General features: G+C 43.4%; 1 protein-coding gene across 2 annotated transcripts in view; it reads right to left on the reverse strand.

The window, feature by feature from the left end:
• The window catches only part of EXOC6B (exocyst complex component 6B), a 1,319,737-nt gene that overhangs the window by 686,026 nt on the left and 615,335 nt on the right, over positions 1 to 18,376 (reverse strand). The window lies entirely within an intron of this gene.

Genomic DNA, 18,376 nt, shown 5'->3' on the forward strand with positions numbered 1-18,376 from the left:
TGGGCTACGCCTCACAACATGTAAGCATGAGGGAAACAAAGTGGACACTACAGGGCATGGATCTCGAGTGACCTCACACGTTACACTTATCTCAAGCCACAAATCAATTAAATACTGCAAAACATGATTATTTGCTGTCAGATGCCACATCTACTGCACTCTCCTCAATCACTGAAATACATTAACTTAAAAAATAAAAAATGTGACTTACTGCCAATGATGACTCAGCACTTTCCAGTGCGTTGGTCAAGTCTGACTCCAACTCCAATCAGGAACTACATGTCAGCTTGAACTTAGGACTAAAACAAAGCCACACTACCACCTACTGATCTAGACAGGTCACAGACATATTGTATCATTAAAATCGTCTCCTGTCGACCAAGTAATGGCGGTAACATGGAATTTAACTATGGCATCATCCAACCTCCTAGTGTCAATTTTTACCAAATCCCAGATCACCCTCTATTGAAAGAGAGGAGTGGATAGACACTTTGGCAAACAACTCAATAGCTGGTCAAGAATTTAAATCCTAATAGGAAGAGCACTAATAATAAATGTATTAGACCAAGAAGGACACGCAAATATTCAAATACTTATTAGTAGTAATAGATCAGCATGGTCAACATGGGTATAAGGAGAGTAAAGCAAAGCTGAAAATTAGATGCGCCAAAGTGATAAACATTGCAATGACTTGACACAAATTCTACATGCAACTCCAAAGGCAGAATGAGTCAGCGAAGGGGTTTGTGGCCCATCTCAGAGAGTTGGCTGTAGAGTGTCAATTTGGAGATTTGACGCATGAACTAATAAAAGATCAATGATCCAACAACAAAATGCAGAAGAGACTATGCTGCTAAGAACTCGACATGCAAAGAGGCAATCGAAATTGAAAACAATGTAGAGGAGTATAGTGCCTCTATGAGACAAATGGAATTAAGTTAACATACTAGTACAAGATGTAGCAGTAACTACTGACATCCATCAGAGAGGCTATAAATATGAGGACTTTGCTGTAGCCAACAAGAAAAACTTTAGTAATATTACATTTGGGAACATTAAGGGTAATGAAGCAAGGATTGTGTAATAAGTGTGGAAGTGCTTTCCACAACTTTAAATCAAAAAAGTTGTTATGCTAGTAATAGGTCACTTTGCCAGGATGTGTAGGCCTAGGGAAAAACAATATTGCATAGACTGAAAATGCGGAAATATAAGTTGAAAGGGTATTGAGTGTAGGAGAAAAGAGAGTATAGAAAAAAAGTAAGCACAGACCCAAAGCAGAGTTCTTTATAAATTGCAAATATGTTAATCTCATGGTAAATTAAGTTTGATGTTCATAACAGTACCTGAAGAATTGTGGGTGGAAATTTGGGACTGATTTTTTTTAAATCCCAAAGGCATTAACCCTACTACCTAAGGTGGAAATGACCAAGTCACTTGTGTTCCGTAATGCCTTGTCTGGTAGAGACTAACCACAGATTTCTCACCTTGTGAATTTTCCCAGGCACTAGACTGATCCCAGACACTTTTCAGCAATTCCCTTGCATCTTGACAGGTGGCAGCTCCACACTGGATGTGTCCACTCCAGATATGATGCTGCCCCCACATTTATGCACCACCTCCATACGCTGATGCCAGTTTCTTTCTGATCTCGGTTTTGCTACTGAACACTGAACTATGGAAATCAGACAATGCAGTGTGCGGATCTTTAAACTTGGCATCTTAATAATGGACAGTATGTGTCCGTTCCATAGAATAAGTATGAGAAAAGGAGTTACCTAAGGCAAGTAGGTTGTTCTAACCTCAGATTCCTCACCTTGTCAATTAATACAAAAGCAGTATTCCTCCTCTGATGGTGAATCTGTGAAATGGTTCAGACCAAGAAATCCTGCAGGACAGATTGGGCAAAGTGTCCGTCCTGCTGGACCTGGCAATACAGACAGTAATGGTTTGCGAATGTGTGGAGAGGCACCCATGTCACATCCTACTGAATGTCCAGAACTGGCACAACATGCACCAGTGCAGTGATAGCAGCCTTTGCTCTGATGGGCTGAGTGCACAATAATTTTGAGGGCTGTTTCTTGGCGAGTTCATACCAGATCTTGATGCATAATACAATTAATTTAAAGATGGTGTTTTGTTTTAACTGCTGTGCCTTTCTAAGCCCCAGAAAAACAAAGTTGGTCATCCTATTGGTATTCTCTGGTCCGGTCTAGACAGAAGCTAAGTACCCTCTAAGAGTCAAGGTGGTGAAGCTGTTCTTCCCTGAAGAGGTGAAGCTCAGGTGTATATAATCCCAGGAAAAGTTACGGGTAGCACCACATAGAAGGAGCGCAGGGCAGGAAAGCTACTACTTTTGTCCAGAGGACTAATTTGTCCAGGAAGAAAGATGTATATGCTGGAACTATAGACAAAGCCTGGAGCTAACTCACTCACCTGGTTTGTGTTACAATGATAAGAAATGCCCTCTTAATAATTAGAAGGCGAAGAGGACAACTGTGCATGGGCTGGAAGAGAGTGGATATCTTTAAGTGAAAACTAAATTAAGGTCCCACTGTGGCATCACAAACAGTGTAGGCAGAACATATAGGTCAGACTCTTCAAAAACGCATTGCAGGTGATTTGAAAAGAGAGGGCTGATCTGATAAATGTTAAGAAGGCCGAAAGGGCTGAAACACTTAACTATTGCCACAGCAAAGCCTTTCTGGGCTAGGGGCAAATTAAACAGGAGAATATCCAACATCTGCACATTTAAAGGTTGGATGTATTGGGAGGAACACCAATCAACACACTTCTTGCAGTGTCCTGCATAGACAGATTTTGTGGATGGATGCTTGGCTGCCAAGATAACACCAACCACCTTAGCAGGAAGACTGAAAGACATCAGCTCTCACCGTTCATTCTCCAGGCACTGAGGTGGAGGTTGAGCAGACTCATGTGCAAAACTCAGCCCTGCTGATGTGTCAGGAGATCCTCCATAAGATACAGCAAGATTGGAGGACATGTGCTCATGGTCAGAAGGTCTGGGTACCACACGCTTCTTGCCCAATCCTGGGCCATTAGGATGACTTGACCCAGTCATTTTTTATATTTTTCAGTGCTCTAGGCAGGAGAGGGAGGGATGAAAAGGTATACATCAGTCCCAATCTCCTGTACAGGCGGGAAGGCGTCTCTGAGGGAGAAGTACCTTTGAAATGTTAATGCACAAAAGTCTGAACACTGTTCGTTGCAGCGGCAAATAGATCAAGCCAGGGTTCTCGCCAGTGGGAGAAGATGCCCTGTGCCACCTCTTGTTATACCTCCCATTCATTATCCGCTAGGCAATGCCAGTGGAGTTTATCCACCCTGGCATTTAAAGATCATGCCAGATGTGGTGCAGTCAAGGAGATGCCCTCAACATTCAGCTATTTCCAAAAACACAAAGTTTTTTTTGGCAGAGAACACATGACATCATGCTTCCCTTGCTTGTTGCAATACCGTATGGCAGCCATGTTGTCTGTGACAATCTGCACCCGTTCCCTTTGATGTTCGGGAGGAACACCTTCAATGTCAAGCAAATCGCTCACAACTCCAACAAGTTCATATTAAGGAGAGTTTCTGTCGTCAGAGGCCAGAGTTCTCTGATCTCCAGGCCTCCCAGATGACCTCCCTAACCCAGTAACAATGCAGCCATCATGAGGTTAGTCCTGGGTGGGGTAGGGAGAGGGGTCTGTCCCAGGTTCAGTCACAGTCAAGTAGCCACCACTGCAGATCTTTTGCAGTTTCCTCCGTCACCTGGATAAAAGCCAATAAATTGCCTTGCTGCTGAGGCCGCTAAGACTTTAGAGCCCACTTCAGAGCAGGCATGACTGGTGTGGTCCACAAGCAGGATGCAGGAGGCCAAGAGTCCCAGAAGTCTGAGCCGTCTCACTGAGACTCCGGGTCAAGGGTTGAAACATCAGGATCATAGCCTGAATGTCCTCGACATGTTGAGGCTGAGGGATGGCTTGAACCTGCACCTTATCCAGGATGGCTCTGATAAAAGAGCAGCTGTGAAGGAGTCCGGTGCGATTTCAACACGTTGATAGAAATGTCCAAAAATGTCAATAAGTTGGCCGTCTTTTGAAGATGCTTACGAATGCTTAAGACAAACCCGTCTTCAGTAGCCAGCCATCAAGGTACGGGAAGAATTGTATTCCCAACATCTGCAGATGGGCTGTGACCACCACTGTCACTTTGGTGAACACTCGAGGTGCACTGGTAAGGCCAAAGGGGAGCACAGATAATTGAAAGTGCTCATGGTCTACATGAAACAGCAGATACCCCCTGTGGAGCAGTAAGACGGACATGTGAAAATATGCGCCCTGCAAGTCAGCACTACCATCCGGTCTGCTTTCACAGCAGACAGGACTTAAGCCAGGGTGAGCATGTTCACCCCTTTCTTCAGGAGAAAGAAGTTCAGGGGTGAAGGTCCAGAATAGGGCAGAGGACTATCTTTTTGCAGTACCAGAAAGTAACAGGAATAGCAAACAATCCCTATCTCTGACGCCAGCACCCTCTCTATTGTCTTTTGAAGGAGAAAATCTAGGTCCCTAGACATCATGCCACTTACCTATTCATTGGGGATAAAATTGTGGTTTTGCACAGGTGCCCCCCAGGACCTCAATGAGGATGAATTAAAAGACAATACAGGTTCTTGGTTAGTCTGAGCTGAGTTCAGAACCTCAGTGAGGACATTTGTTTTAACTTTTTGCATTGGTGGATTGAGAGCTAGGACTTCTCCCGCCCTGCTTATCAAAGTGCTAAAGGAGGTGGAATCTTTACTAACCATGGCCTGGTTTGGGGAGAATAAACAAATGTATGGTGAGTTGTCCAGACGAATAGCATCCTGCAAAGTCCTCATATAGGTTTACCTCCTCATGCATGTTATCCCCATAGTCATTAATATCGCCATCAGATTGGTGAGATATGTCTTAGTATGAATGGGCATCATGTTGTGGTTGAGGTAAGGAGCAGTGCTTTGGAATCTGACATAATTATTGGATCCCTGTTGGTATCTGTGAAGTTGATACGGATGACGAGGCTTGGGCAGGTGGCATTGGTTGCGGCACAGTCAGCATCAGGGACGGATCTGCTGATGTTGTTCAGAAAGGCAGCCACCTTGGTTTCTTGGGTCCTGAAGGTGCTCCAGTGGGTTCCGGTGGGGTACCAAAGATTTTCTCTGCAGCCTCTCTAAGTAGACTGAGTTTGTCCGCTGTCGCCATCTTCTCACAGGGAAGTGGGAGCAGGAACACTACTCTAGACCGTTCTGCAGAACAGTCCTGCAGCCTGGCGGTACCTGGGTTGTTGCACAACTCAGTGGTGTGAGTGGCAGGGCAACATAGATCCATGCTTTGTGTTTCTATGAGATCTCTGACTTACCTGAGCTTTGGTACTTCGATTTGAAACATTCATGCGAGCAGCCTCGAGAATGAGAGCATCCGTGCTCTCAACCGGGACTGCTTCTTCCTAACGAGTTTGGCGTACATAGCTCATATATGGAAGCACCAATGTCATATCCAGAGTGAACAAATCCAACACAGAGCTGCACGAAGCCAGCTGTCAACACGATGGAATTGCTGAAAAGTTTCCAGTTCCAAACTGGGGACCAGGGAAATTGACAAGGTGAGGAATCTGCGGACAGAAGTCTCTATCAGAAAATACTGGCATTTATTGGGCAAACATTATTTTTCAACAAAGGAAGATTAAGGATAACATTTACGTGGCTGAGCTAGGACTTCCTTCACTAGGGTAGATTAAACAATGCAATCTCCATTTTATAATCAACTCTTGTGGTAACAATCAAGTAATAGTAATGAACAACACCGACACTGAGGAGATCATGAGCAATGCCAAAGAAATCTCTGAGAAAAAGTTCAGGGCACACAAACGACATATGCATTCATCGTGATGCATGGTGGCCAACCCGTTCCTCAAACTGCGAAAAAATACTGATTGCCACTAGAGAACAACTAAGGTAAAGACATTGTTTTTTTTTAACAAAAATTAAGTATACATAGCGAAAGTCAACTATCACAACTCTAGGAGTAGTGAAGCATTTTAGCACAGGTTGATATTAAATTAGATACCAAATCACTTTATGTTTGTTTGTATAGTTGAAATATATGGCTTAAAAAAGCTTTTTGTAATATAGAATATTCTGTTGGCATGTAACATACACCTTTTTATTGATTTATTTTTCACATGTATGAATGCACTCCTGAAAGCGTCTTCTTTCCGATTGTTTTTCTAGAACCACTTTTGCCCTTTTCCAGTCCTGATGAGGCCCTAAGTCAGTAGGCCGAAACGCGTTGACTTCATTGTATTGCAGGTGTATTGGGCTTGTCAAATAATGGACTAGATTGTAAAGATTTGGGATGCACGATATCACGCTTGTGTGAAAGAAATACACAACACGTTGATAGTCAAGTGTACGAAAAGCCCAGTACCTGAGCAAAGAGCAGTGGGTCACATGTGGAGTGACACTATAGTGACCACTATTTAAATGCGCAGGGCACCATCTTAGGATGGTTTTTATTGTTAAATCTTATATGTGGTCAATTATGTATGTATTGTGAGTAACATTTTTTTTATACTTATTTATGTGATTTGTACTAAATCTTATTTTTGTTTACCATAGATCCTTTTTGCTACATTAAAAAAAAAATCTTTGAAATAAATATGAGAAAGAAATAAACCCAGAAGTAACAGAATTAAAGACTGTTCTTACAACTTAGGATTGAATTTGTCCCTACCTGTCATTCTTCCCTGTTTTCATTGGCTGCTTCATGGCAAATTACTAATTCAGGACTTATGAGTGGGGTGCAAGTGTGGCACTGCCTTAGAATTACAAACTGATAGTGAGGGTATTGAAACCTGGGGTGACTTATAATACTTCAGAACGCTTGGGCAGATAGCTTCTGATTTGCATAATAGCTTCTGATTTGCAAAGCGACACATACATAAAAGAGTATGTACTGGGTTGGAAAAACAAGTGAGCTGCCTGTTATACAGATGACCTTTTCAAGATGTTTGTTGGATGGATGGGAAGCTAATTTTGATGAAGTGGTAGCAAACGTAGAATACGTGTTGGCAGGATGCAGTTGTGATATTGCCAAGTAAGAGTAGTTAAGAAAACAAGAAAAGAATGAAATATTTGATTTTGACAGAACTGAGGTGCTTGTCTGACAAAGAGAGAACTAGAGAGTGTTGGTGCAAGACCTTTTGTTAAGATCTTGGTTAAGTATTGAAGTAGGAGGAGTACTGGGGAAGGAGATTTGTACTACCTGATTCCTTGATAAAAAAATATATGTATGATTGTTCATGAGGGTCAGGCCATAAAAGTCAAAAACAGTTTTGGTGGCCTGGAATGTACGAGGTACACTATCGCCCAATCCCAGACTCTGCTGCATTTTAAATATTTAAATAGATTATATCACACTCCAAACAAACTGTTCTGAATGGGGCTAACTGAAGTTGTACTCTGCATACGCTGCTCGTACTCTAGTGCTGACTTTATGCAATCTGGCGGGGCAACTGCTCTGCAGTGCAGGACTATTGGCTTGAGCTGCTTGAAGCACTGGATGACACCCTGGGCAAGTGACTGAGGGCTTGCAGAGGGTCGCACTGCTGGGGTATGTCAAGGATGTCCCCTGACCATGCGCAAACTCATGGTCATGCTCCTCCTCCCTGCAAAGCGACACATGGTGGTGCACTGGGGAAGGCGCCTGGCACCGTGCAAGACTGCATGGCTTCGGGATGAGGCCTATTCCCATGAGGAACTCACAGCATATTGGGAACTAATGCCTGCACAATCCCGCCCCCATGACATTTGGTTCCCTTGGGAGCGCTACTTCCGCGCTCTGGTTTCCAACGTGGAGAGTGACACTGAAGCGATACAGTGGGCTGCGCCCTGTACAGAGGCCCATCCTCCTTTGGCTTAGGCTGCTTAAAATTTCAGATGCAACCGCACTGTTTGCTCCCGCTAGAGTGAGTTCTGGTGTGCCGAACAGAGATGTTCTGCTGGCTGCATATTTACGTTTCACCTTTGAGTGGCTTCCTTCTCTTCTGAGGTACTCAAGTACTGTAATGGGTAATAATATTGCTTTGAATCACTATACTGTGCTAATGGCAATTCATGTAATTGTACGTGCTGTCTTTGTTTTTCTGTATGCAAATTTCAACAAACAGAACTTAAAAAAAAAAGAGTAGGCTGGAAATGCAGAAAGCTGTTTGGGAGCTGTGCGGGTGCATCACTGCAGTGTAAACAAGGTGATTGGCGAAACACCACCCGCCATAACAAGAGGTCATATTGGTCAAACCAAGTTGGTGCCCACTTGGATGAATGAAATGATTAAAGCTGATTAGGGAGAAGATGTGGAGAAGTGTAAACAGTAGAAGGAATGAGAGAATTAGGTTGATGGGTAAAAGCTGAAATCATAACATGTGGAAAAATGTGTCTAGATTTAAAGTTTCATACAAAGAAATTGCAGAGGCTTCATGGTGATGTCCTATGATGAGTGCTCAAGAACTGAACTGGTTCGACAGGGTGCTTTGATTGGAACGGGAGAAGCATGTAAAGGAAACTGTCTGCCAGATGGAGCCAAGACAAACATTACATGGTCCTCTCAGGCCGGGACATAAAGAGCACCAGCCAGGCTTTCTGACTATGCGTGGTAAAGACCTCTTGACATATTTCTTTACAAACAAAAGAAAATGTATATTTTGTATTGTCAGTTATAGCATGTTGTACCTTGATTAAAGCACGTCATTGTGTGTGTGTGTGTGTATATATATATATATATATATATACTGCCCTGCCCCAAAAAACGCAACTGAATTGTGCCTCCCCCCCCCCCCCCCTCCAACATTGCAGTTTCTGCGCCAGGCTCTAATTTTAGCCCCAGGGAGGTGGTGGTCCCTGAGCCTGCCTGGGGGGAGAGGCTGCAGTGTCGGAGTGTGCCCCGCCACGTACACTTTGATCTTGGCCTCTGGAAGGTGATAGTCCCCGGGGCCCTGGAGGAGCCATAGGGTCCTAGGAGGGGGGGTCTTGTGTGCCCCCTCCTTTTCCAATGCCCGAGGACCTGGCCCACTAGGAAGCTTCAGTAAAGCAAGCTTGCTTTTTTTTTTTTTTTTTGAATTTCTTTTTAATTTTTGCCGGATCCACTGCAACTCATGGTAAACATTTTTAAAGTGCTTTTTTGCTCTGGGGGTGGGTCCCTCTGGGACTCCTGCACCAGAGCTAAGGGGTCAGGATATCCCTACACTTTTTCTTATTTGTTTCCTTTTTTCTGGGACTCAAACAAAGCTCAAACAAAGCTGAGTCCTAAGATGGCTGCCAACACTTCCTTGTTGAAGTGTTGGCCGCCAATCAGATCTCAGCATGAGATCGGGAGGGTTCGTGGAGCCTTCGCATCCCTATATAAACAAATTTGTTTTTTCTTTATTTTCACAAAAAAATACTTAACGGATTTACACCAAGAGCTACCTTTCTGCCAAATTGAGAGTAAATCCGTCCAGTGGTTCGCCCGCTATTCCTGTTCAAAATCCCTATGGAAAAATGAATGGGGGAAAAAGTGTTTTGGGCCCTCTTTTCTTCGGCCTCCGCTTAACGGATCACCCAGAAACTTTCCAGACAGCAGCTGAAGTGAGCATTGTATTTTTTTAGAAAATGTTGTGAAGATTCATCAAACGGTGCCAAAGTTATCAGCAAAACAAAAAACACTTTTCTATAGAAACTAGGTCCTAACTATAACTACCTTGTGGCAATATATACAGACATATATATAAAAAGAAAAATAGTGGTGTTATTTATAGTTAGGACCAAGATTCCAAAGGAAATTGATTATTTGTTTATAAATTTAGTGCAATTTAACAAATCTTCAAAAAACACTTTAAAAAAAAATAGTCACTGCTACCCTGCCTTCTTCCTGGAAAGTTTTGGGGTGATCCGTCAAGAGGGGGCCTAGAAAAAGGGAGGGTCCCAAAACACATTTTCCCTATTAATTTTCCATTGAAAAATTAAGACACAGCTACAGCAAAAACGGCTGAACTGATTTCTCCTAAATTTGGCAGAAAGCTAGAAATTAGTCCAGAAAGGATGCTTTTTTGAGATGTAAATTTGTTTAGTACTTTTTGAGAAATTAAGGTTTAAATATAATTGTATATACTGTGCTGCGGATGATCTGCGGGTCCAACAGATTAAAAGATTTGATCTGATTGGCTGCCATTACCTCAACAAAGATGTGGCACCAGCCATTTAAGACTTGACTGTCCTATCAAAAAACATTTATAAAATTAAAGAAAAAAACATAAAGGGAGAGAAGTAGGGGTTCCCTGTGCAAGCTAGGCCTGGTCAGGAGGTCCCAAAGGGACTTGCTTGAGGCCAAAAACTTGATTTTTTTCCCCCCTTAGTGCCATAAACAAATTGCTCCCTCCCGCTTTGAACTTCAGCCTCCCCCTCCTGTGGTGGACCAGGGCCAGGGGGTCCCTAAGTCTCTTTCAGGCCCCAGGAACCCCATGCCCAGGGGTTGCTTTATATTACATTAGGAGGGGGATACGCGTGCCCTCCCCCTTCCTGGGCTTCAGAGGCACCCACTTAACAGAATTTTTATAAACAGCCAAGGCCCCCCACAACCACCACCAATGGTGACAGTTGTCAGTGCCCCAGGTGGGCATCCACATTTAAAAGAAAAACCTGCACAGTAGTGGCTAGGGAGCTGGCAGGAGCATTAGCACGCCTCGCCCCCAGCTCCCCCAACGAGTAGCCAATGCTGTCGTGCCCCGGATGAGCACCACATTTTTGTTTTTAAAAATTAAACATTTTTAAAATGTTAAATATTAAAATATGAATAAATGCAGACATCGATCATTTATTATTCAGTGCATCTATCTGCAAGGAGCGCCCTAGGGCTTTTTTTTTTTTTTTTTTTAAATTATTCTATATTTTCTTGCTGGTGGTGCGCCAAGAAGGAATAGGACCGCCCCAAACATTTTTTTAATTGTTGTTTGGCAGGGGCTGGGGGTGGGGAGGGGGAGGGGGAGGGTGGGGGAATGACCCCAAGAGCATATTTTTTAAAGCACTCCAAGCTGGAGCTGTATTTGCTTAGGTTGGATCGCACGGCCCTGTAATGGTTGGTTCTATGGCTACAATGCCCATGAAAAATGTTAACTAAAGATTCAAATAGTTTTTGAAAATATTTTTTGTTAAACACTGTAATGTGTGGATTTATTAAATATACATTTGATTATGGTTACTGGAAACTTTTTGACAAAGACAATAGGTCTGCTGTACATATGTTGATGTGCTGACCCAATGACAAAAGGAAAAGAATGTGTGTTTTGCTTTGCGTCATATTGCTTTATGGAATTATATTACATCAAGAGTTCCTTGTGTCCCGCAGTTGGCACGAAGCACTGTTTCAATTAAGCTCTACTGACTACATGAAGCATTTCTTCCGCACAATACAGCCTCAAAGAACATAACTCCTTGTGTGATTTCGTGCAACACAGATCCAGAAGAGTAAAACCTTTACTATCCTTGATAGTTAACAGTTTGCTTCAAGAGTAATAAGAGCCATCTTTGTGACAGAAGATATGTGGGTCTTAGTTTGCCTTTGGTCATGGATATAGGAACGCTAAATTATATGCAACTAACAAGTGTTTCCACCTGTTTAAACAGACCTAGCTATCAGTAGGGGCATCATCATCAAAATATCTCATTATTAGTATGTGTATCTAATGGAGTGCAGTATACAAATCTTTGGTCAAGGAAAGGACAAAATGTTACATGTAATTACTTGGTTGACAGGGATTTTTTCTCCTGATCACCCACCCACTAATCTTCAATGTCCAGGGCAGATTTCCCCTTCCTCAAAAGAATATCAAGGAACTGACAAGCAGGTGATTCAGATGGTTCTAATCAATCAGTACTCAATTCAAGGTTTATGGAACCCCTAGAATACAGGGGGACACTTACTGGAGGTTAGTAAAGGCATGATAACGTAAGCCACGGGGAATGTAGATGGACTACTGTAGTCCAAACCTGACAATGGATCAATGAGAAACAGTACATACCAAACAGTGAGGTGGACTGTTCAGCATACTCAGCTTTTAAGTGAGCAGTGATTTGCAAGAGTCTTCTCTTCCTCGGGGCCTGCAGCGGGCTGCTGATAATGTGATCACTTTTTGTAGTTAGAAGAGCTTCATGTTACTTTGCGGCTACCATGGCTTCATGTTACATCCCGGCTGTAATTGGCTCGCGTTACAGTCTTATGTTTTTATATTCTAGCTCGTGTTTGGTAAAAAGAGAAGAGACCCAAATATGTTACTGCTGCGTTAACTTCGTGTTTATAATAGGTTAAGATCGTCATCAGCAGAATGAACCAATTACTACATTTCCCAAATGTCGTGTGACGTCCTTTAATCGCCCAATAGCTTCATTTAAAGTAATCATTAATCTCGGCCATGGGTCAGGAGGAAGTGCAAAGCATGCCCAATAGCGTTTCTCAGCTATGCAGCTCAGAAGACCTAGTTGGTTAAGGAAACACAACACAATGTTCACACTCTTGAAGGGTTGTAGACGACCCGCTGTACTCTTGCAAAGCTAGTCTGAGCGCAGTTTTAGAATCAAAAGAGGCCACGTCTGTTTTCAAAGCATTGCTGCTACCAGGTGGAAAAACCGCAGACCGTGAAGGAGTACGTATGGAGGAAGAATCCCGCTGTTCGAATGATACACCGATAGTAGGGTCTGATTTCTTATTAGTTCAAGTTAGTTAACAGAACGCTCTAATCCCATAATTCAGAGCTGAAGATCAGATGTACCACGGGAGGTGAGATGCTGTTAAACCATACGCTGGGTAACTAAATCCGTGGAAACAGACACGACGTGCTACTGGCCACAGACTCTGAAAATCACCTGGTGGGAGTGCAAATTCAAGAAGTCCTGGTCAGTATTGTACCCATAGCACAAAGACAAAGTGTGCGCTCTGCGTGAATATACAATTACTCGAAAATAACAGTAAAGCATGCAGTTGATTGCCGGTTAAGGGAAAAAGGTAACTTGTTTTCCTCCAACTTAAGAACTTTACATAGACCAAGTTAAATTGGCACATCCCTTGAACAATAATAAGCACGAAACCAGCTGCTGGGCAAATACCCCTGGAAGGAATGGTTCAGGTCGCTATACTGTGGCTTATTGTCAAACGTCAGTATACAGCAGTGATCATCGAGGACATCAGTAAAAGAAGTTCACAGCTTTTTCTGGCGCTATTTCCTGGTGTCCCCTTTCTGCAGTAGTCTCTCATATTGAAAACTAGCAGAGGAAAGTTCACCAGATGAGGAGAATGTGTAGCTGCATTCTACTCCGATTAATTATCTGGACTGGCAGAAACATGGGAACGGATCAGAAAGCCATTCAGACTGGGGCAGCGCTGTGCCACCTGATAACAGGTACTGGACTTGGTCACTCAGAACAAAAGCAAGACTTTACTCCAGCCTTCCACACACACGCGAACCTCTGAAAACCCCCCCAAAAAGGATATGGAAGTCGTCTCCCTCTGTATTGAGGCTTGTATTTTCGAAATTTCCAATAAAGTAGAACCAGGCAAAGGTTTTGAACCCTGTACCGTATTTGGAACTGTCAAATAGCAAAATAAGAATCTTTAGTCTCTAATTCGCATTTAGAAATATAGGAAAATAATTAAATATAGGAATATTAATTAAATCTAAGAAGTTAAGTTCCTGCAACCACAGTTTGAGTACCTCCAACCACGTTCCTGCAAGCACAGTACCGAAACAGCACTCCTAGCAGCCACCAACGACATACGTGCAATACTGGATCAGAGAGAGGCAGCCGTACTCATCCTCTTTGACCTCTCCACCGCATTTGACACCATCTCTCACTTCATCCTCTGCGCCATACTCCACGACGCCGGCATCCACGATGAAGCACTAGAATGGATCAGATCCTTACTTACCGGAAGAACACAGTGTCAGACTACCACCGTTCACATAAGAACTTAAAGAAACATGCTGCGGAGTACCCCAAGGATCCTCACTCAACCTGACATTCTTCAACATTTACATGGCCCAGCTTGGCAAAATCATCAGACAACACGGCCTAAACATTGGCATAGAAGACAATGATACTCAATTGATCCTCTCCCTGAATGATAACCCAGCAAAGGCCAAGCGAAATTTCCACCACAAAATGATAGCAGTCGCTGCCTAGATGGAAGCCAGTTGCCTCAAACTCAACTCGAACAAGACAGAGATCCACCCCCTCCACCAAGAGCTGGTGGCCTACCGCCCTGGGAAACACCCTTGCTCCCACCGAAAATGCACGCAATCTTGACATCATCCTGGACTCCTCTCTATCCATGACCCCTCAAGTCAACACAGTCTTGACTCCTTCGAAAGATCTTCAAGTGGATCTCCACTGAGATGAGGAGGACAGTCACCCACGCACTCGTCAATAGCAAACTGGACTACAGCAACACACTCTATGCCGGCATCAATAAGAAACTGCAATCAAGATCACAAAGAATGCAGCAGCCAAGCTCATCCTGAACAACCCCCGAACAGCCACATCTCCTTCCACCTCAAAGACCTACACTGGCTCCCAGTCAACAAAAGCATCACTTACAAGCTTCTGACACACACATACAAGGCACTACACAATAAGACCGGCCTACCTCAGCCACCCCATCACCATCTATGCACCCAACAGACAACTGCGTTCTTCCCAGCTTGTCCTCACACCCATTCCCAGAATCCAAAAAAGCACAGCAGGGGGAAGATCCTTCTTCTACCTCGCAGCCCAAACATGGAACACACTAACACTCAAACTCAGACCGCATCACTGAAGCAAGTTCAGGAAGGACCTCAAGACCTGGCTATTTGAGTGAGCAGCATACCCGCAACAGCGCCTTGAGACCCTACAGGTGGTAAGCCATGCCACAGAAGTATTGATTGATTGAGGGTGCTTCAGAGTGTGTTTTGATTTAAAACAAGAACTTAATTATTTTATGGATCAAAATCAGATACTACACTTTAATGTCAGAAGAAAAAAAAAGGCATCTCACAAATTCTCTTCACATATCTAGGCAATCGTGACAAGCATTTCAGAGATAGATGTCTGTGCATATTAGGAGTACCTGAATATATGGTTAAAAGAGAAAGAGCACAAAAAGAGCCCCCTCTGGATGCTCCTCTATGTTCAAACATCACATCTGGAATCATTCTAGGGATTTGGGGCTTTCAGAAGGAAAACAAAATAAGAATAGGAAAGACCCTGGACAGAAAGGTATGGAATCCTGGTCAGTATTTAAATAAAGCAAAGGATAGTGAGAAAGGATTGCGGGCAGGAGAGAATCCCAGAAAGCTATCCAAAGTTGTACTTGGGATAGGGACATCATGTCCGAATGGGGGCAAGGAAGCATTCAGTCAACTCCCATAAACATGATTAGAGTCTTCAGCTTCAGTGAGAATGGTAACATGTGGGTCCCAAGGTACAGTGAGAGAAGAGACTGTTGCTGTGAAAAAGGGACAGGGTGTAATCTAGCTTCTGTTTATTGACAATCGAAGAATGGATAGCGCACACATGAGTAATTCAGGATCACCGGGGGGGGGGGGGGGGGAATGTCAATCACACTACCTAAGCCTGCGGAGGGTCTCATTTCAAACCCTTCCCTATGTCGAAAGAGGGGAGCACAGTAAGATATACCCATTGCTTCATAAATAGCCCCATGCCTCAACACCAAAATGCCACACTCCACAGTCCTTGGCACGGATAAAGTACCCTTGCACGGTTGTGGTGATCCTCTTTTGCATGCTCCACAATCCCTTCTGCTTCCTCCAGTTGATGGACTACCTACTTTATTACATCTTTTCAGACCAGTGACATGGAAGACTGCAGCTCTTGCCTACAAACCTCACCCTCGCGGGACTCTCTTCAATGTCTGTGAGATTCTGTGGCACTTCCAGTAGTTAAAGGTCCTTGGGAGTTCCCCATACCCTAATCTCTCCTTGGGAAGACCAAAGAGGAGAGAAATGGAAACATTTTTCATGGGCATCAGGAAGGCGCCACAATTCCTGTGGAGGGCAGCCTCAGCATTCCCACTCTCTAGTGAATAGTTCTGAATCATAAGTGGGGACGGTGACAAAAGAGAAGTCTTAAATGTTGCCTGATTGAGCTAGACATTTCTGAAAGCAAACACTGATCACAGAAAGAGTGAGTCCTACTGTTGACAATATCATGGATAACCACAAGCACGTTTAAGGACAAGACTATTAGCAATCAAAGTAGCATCCTGATCTCACTGGCAATAGTGGAGCATTTTATAAACTGACATCAACCACTGTTCATTTAAGCTACTTCCTCAGACTGCAACAACGTCAGATATCTTGACATTTGTTAAGCACAACATTCAGCTGTCAAATTACTGATGCAGGACAAAAACAGCCGTTATAAGGTACAGTTCTACATAAAACCCGTCGTCTAAGTAGTGCATTAGAACAAAGCCCAGTAAACAGTCACATATTGCTAAAGAGGCGGTGCTACATCCCCCACCCAACCCTCCCCCTGGGGCGGGTTGACTTGTCTAAATTCCAATAATGTGCAGCTATTACTTGTTTGGCGAACTCCTTTAGTCCACTTAAGAGACTGTTAGCAACTCTGGATATAAACTCCTGATAAGGTACAGCATTGCCTGTGCCAGCAGCGTTCGATTCCACATGACCTCCTCACCCCGCAGCAAGCGCAGAGGATCTGCTTGTGCATTCCAACAGCCCTCAGAGCTCATCTTCTTGCGAAAGCACAGGAGCACGCAACTTCCGAAGCCTTATGCTTGGGGCCACCTTAAGACGCAAGCAGAACAGCTCTTCCCTTTTGGATCCGTGGGATACCCAGATGTTGAACAGGCTGAAACTATTTTTAAAATTGTAAATGTTTAACTGCACGACAGCAGGGGTCTTGGCTTGTAGATGGACATAAAACACACTTTTAAACTATAGTGCAACCAGCAGTGTACTTCAATAGCCTCTCCTGTGGATCTGTCCGGGTCAGCACCGCCTAGTAATTCCTGGTGCACGCTAATCTGATCAAAGGAGAGCAGCGATTTTCTTCCAATAATAACAAAGAATGCACGTTAATAAAACAATATATCTTTTATTTTCTGCCGTCTCTTATTCAGCATATCAACCAGGCAAGATTTCTATGGAAACAAGCCAATTCAACAAATTCATCTTTCCACTGCTGTCTCAGGTTCACACATCAGTGGGAATCCTTCAAATGTTCGGAGATTTTGATTAAAGGAGGTCTCGTGCCATGAATGACCTATGCCAGACTCAATTCCTGCATCTAGAACCAAAGCTCAGCCATTCGACAGATGCCAGTTTAAAAAAAAACAAAAAATGCTTGATTTTTTGGCAAGCACTGTCCTTAGTCTCTAGACAAGTCCAGGAAGGAATTTAACGTTCAGTTCCATCGCTGGAGGCATCGTGTTTTCAAAGACAGGCCCGAGTCTAAGTGGTTGCTACTACCTACGAAATAGGGCACCTATCCCAGTCAATGCCTCCGACGACTTGTTGCCCTTCAGGTATGGGATGTTGACAATTACGGTGCTTTAAATGGAGTTTTAGGCTTGGACCCTAAGATGCTTCCTTCAAATACCTAATGGATTGCGGTGTAACTGGCTTCTGCAGCTATGCCTGCAAACTATTTATTCAGACATATCTTTTCAACCAGAATCACTGTACATGAGAACAAGAACTGTGAAAAAAAAAAACCTGTTTGTTGGTGGTCATTAATCTAAATAGTGGTTTGTTAAGGAGTTGCGAGCTTTGGACACTGTTAATAATGGTTATTGGCTGTAGACCCAAGGTAGAACAAAAGTAAAGCAAAGGTGGGTGGAGCGTGGTGATCTGTGAAAGTAGGTTTGAGACTCTCAGGACCCTTCATGTCTTCGGGTGCATGACGCTCATATCACATGATTCAGAGTCGTGGGTTAGAATATATAGGCTTCTGCTTATGCTTGGAGCTAATTGTAGCCTCCTTAGGAATTGTCTAACAATTCAATAATTCTCCAGGGGAGTTGGGACTGAAACAGCTTTCTCGAAATATTCACATGTGCAAGTACTTAAATATTCAAAAGGTGTATATTACACCGACACCAATAAGGACAATTGCATTTGGTAACTTTTTATTTCTCTATGGAGAAAATAATGTCCAGAGGGCGATGCAACTTGCATCAACACCACCGCCAATTCACATCCTGGGCAGGGACTAAATCTTCACCTTACTTAGTATAAATGTACGGCCATAGCCAAGGTTGGAATGTACCTGCTATGAGAGTGTGAATAC

Source organism: Pleurodeles waltl, chromosome 1_2, assembly GCF_031143425.1.
Source record: "Pleurodeles waltl isolate 20211129_DDA chromosome 1_2, aPleWal1.hap1.20221129, whole genome shotgun sequence".
Taxonomy (NCBI): domain Eukaryota; kingdom Metazoa; phylum Chordata; class Amphibia; order Caudata; family Salamandridae; genus Pleurodeles; species Pleurodeles waltl.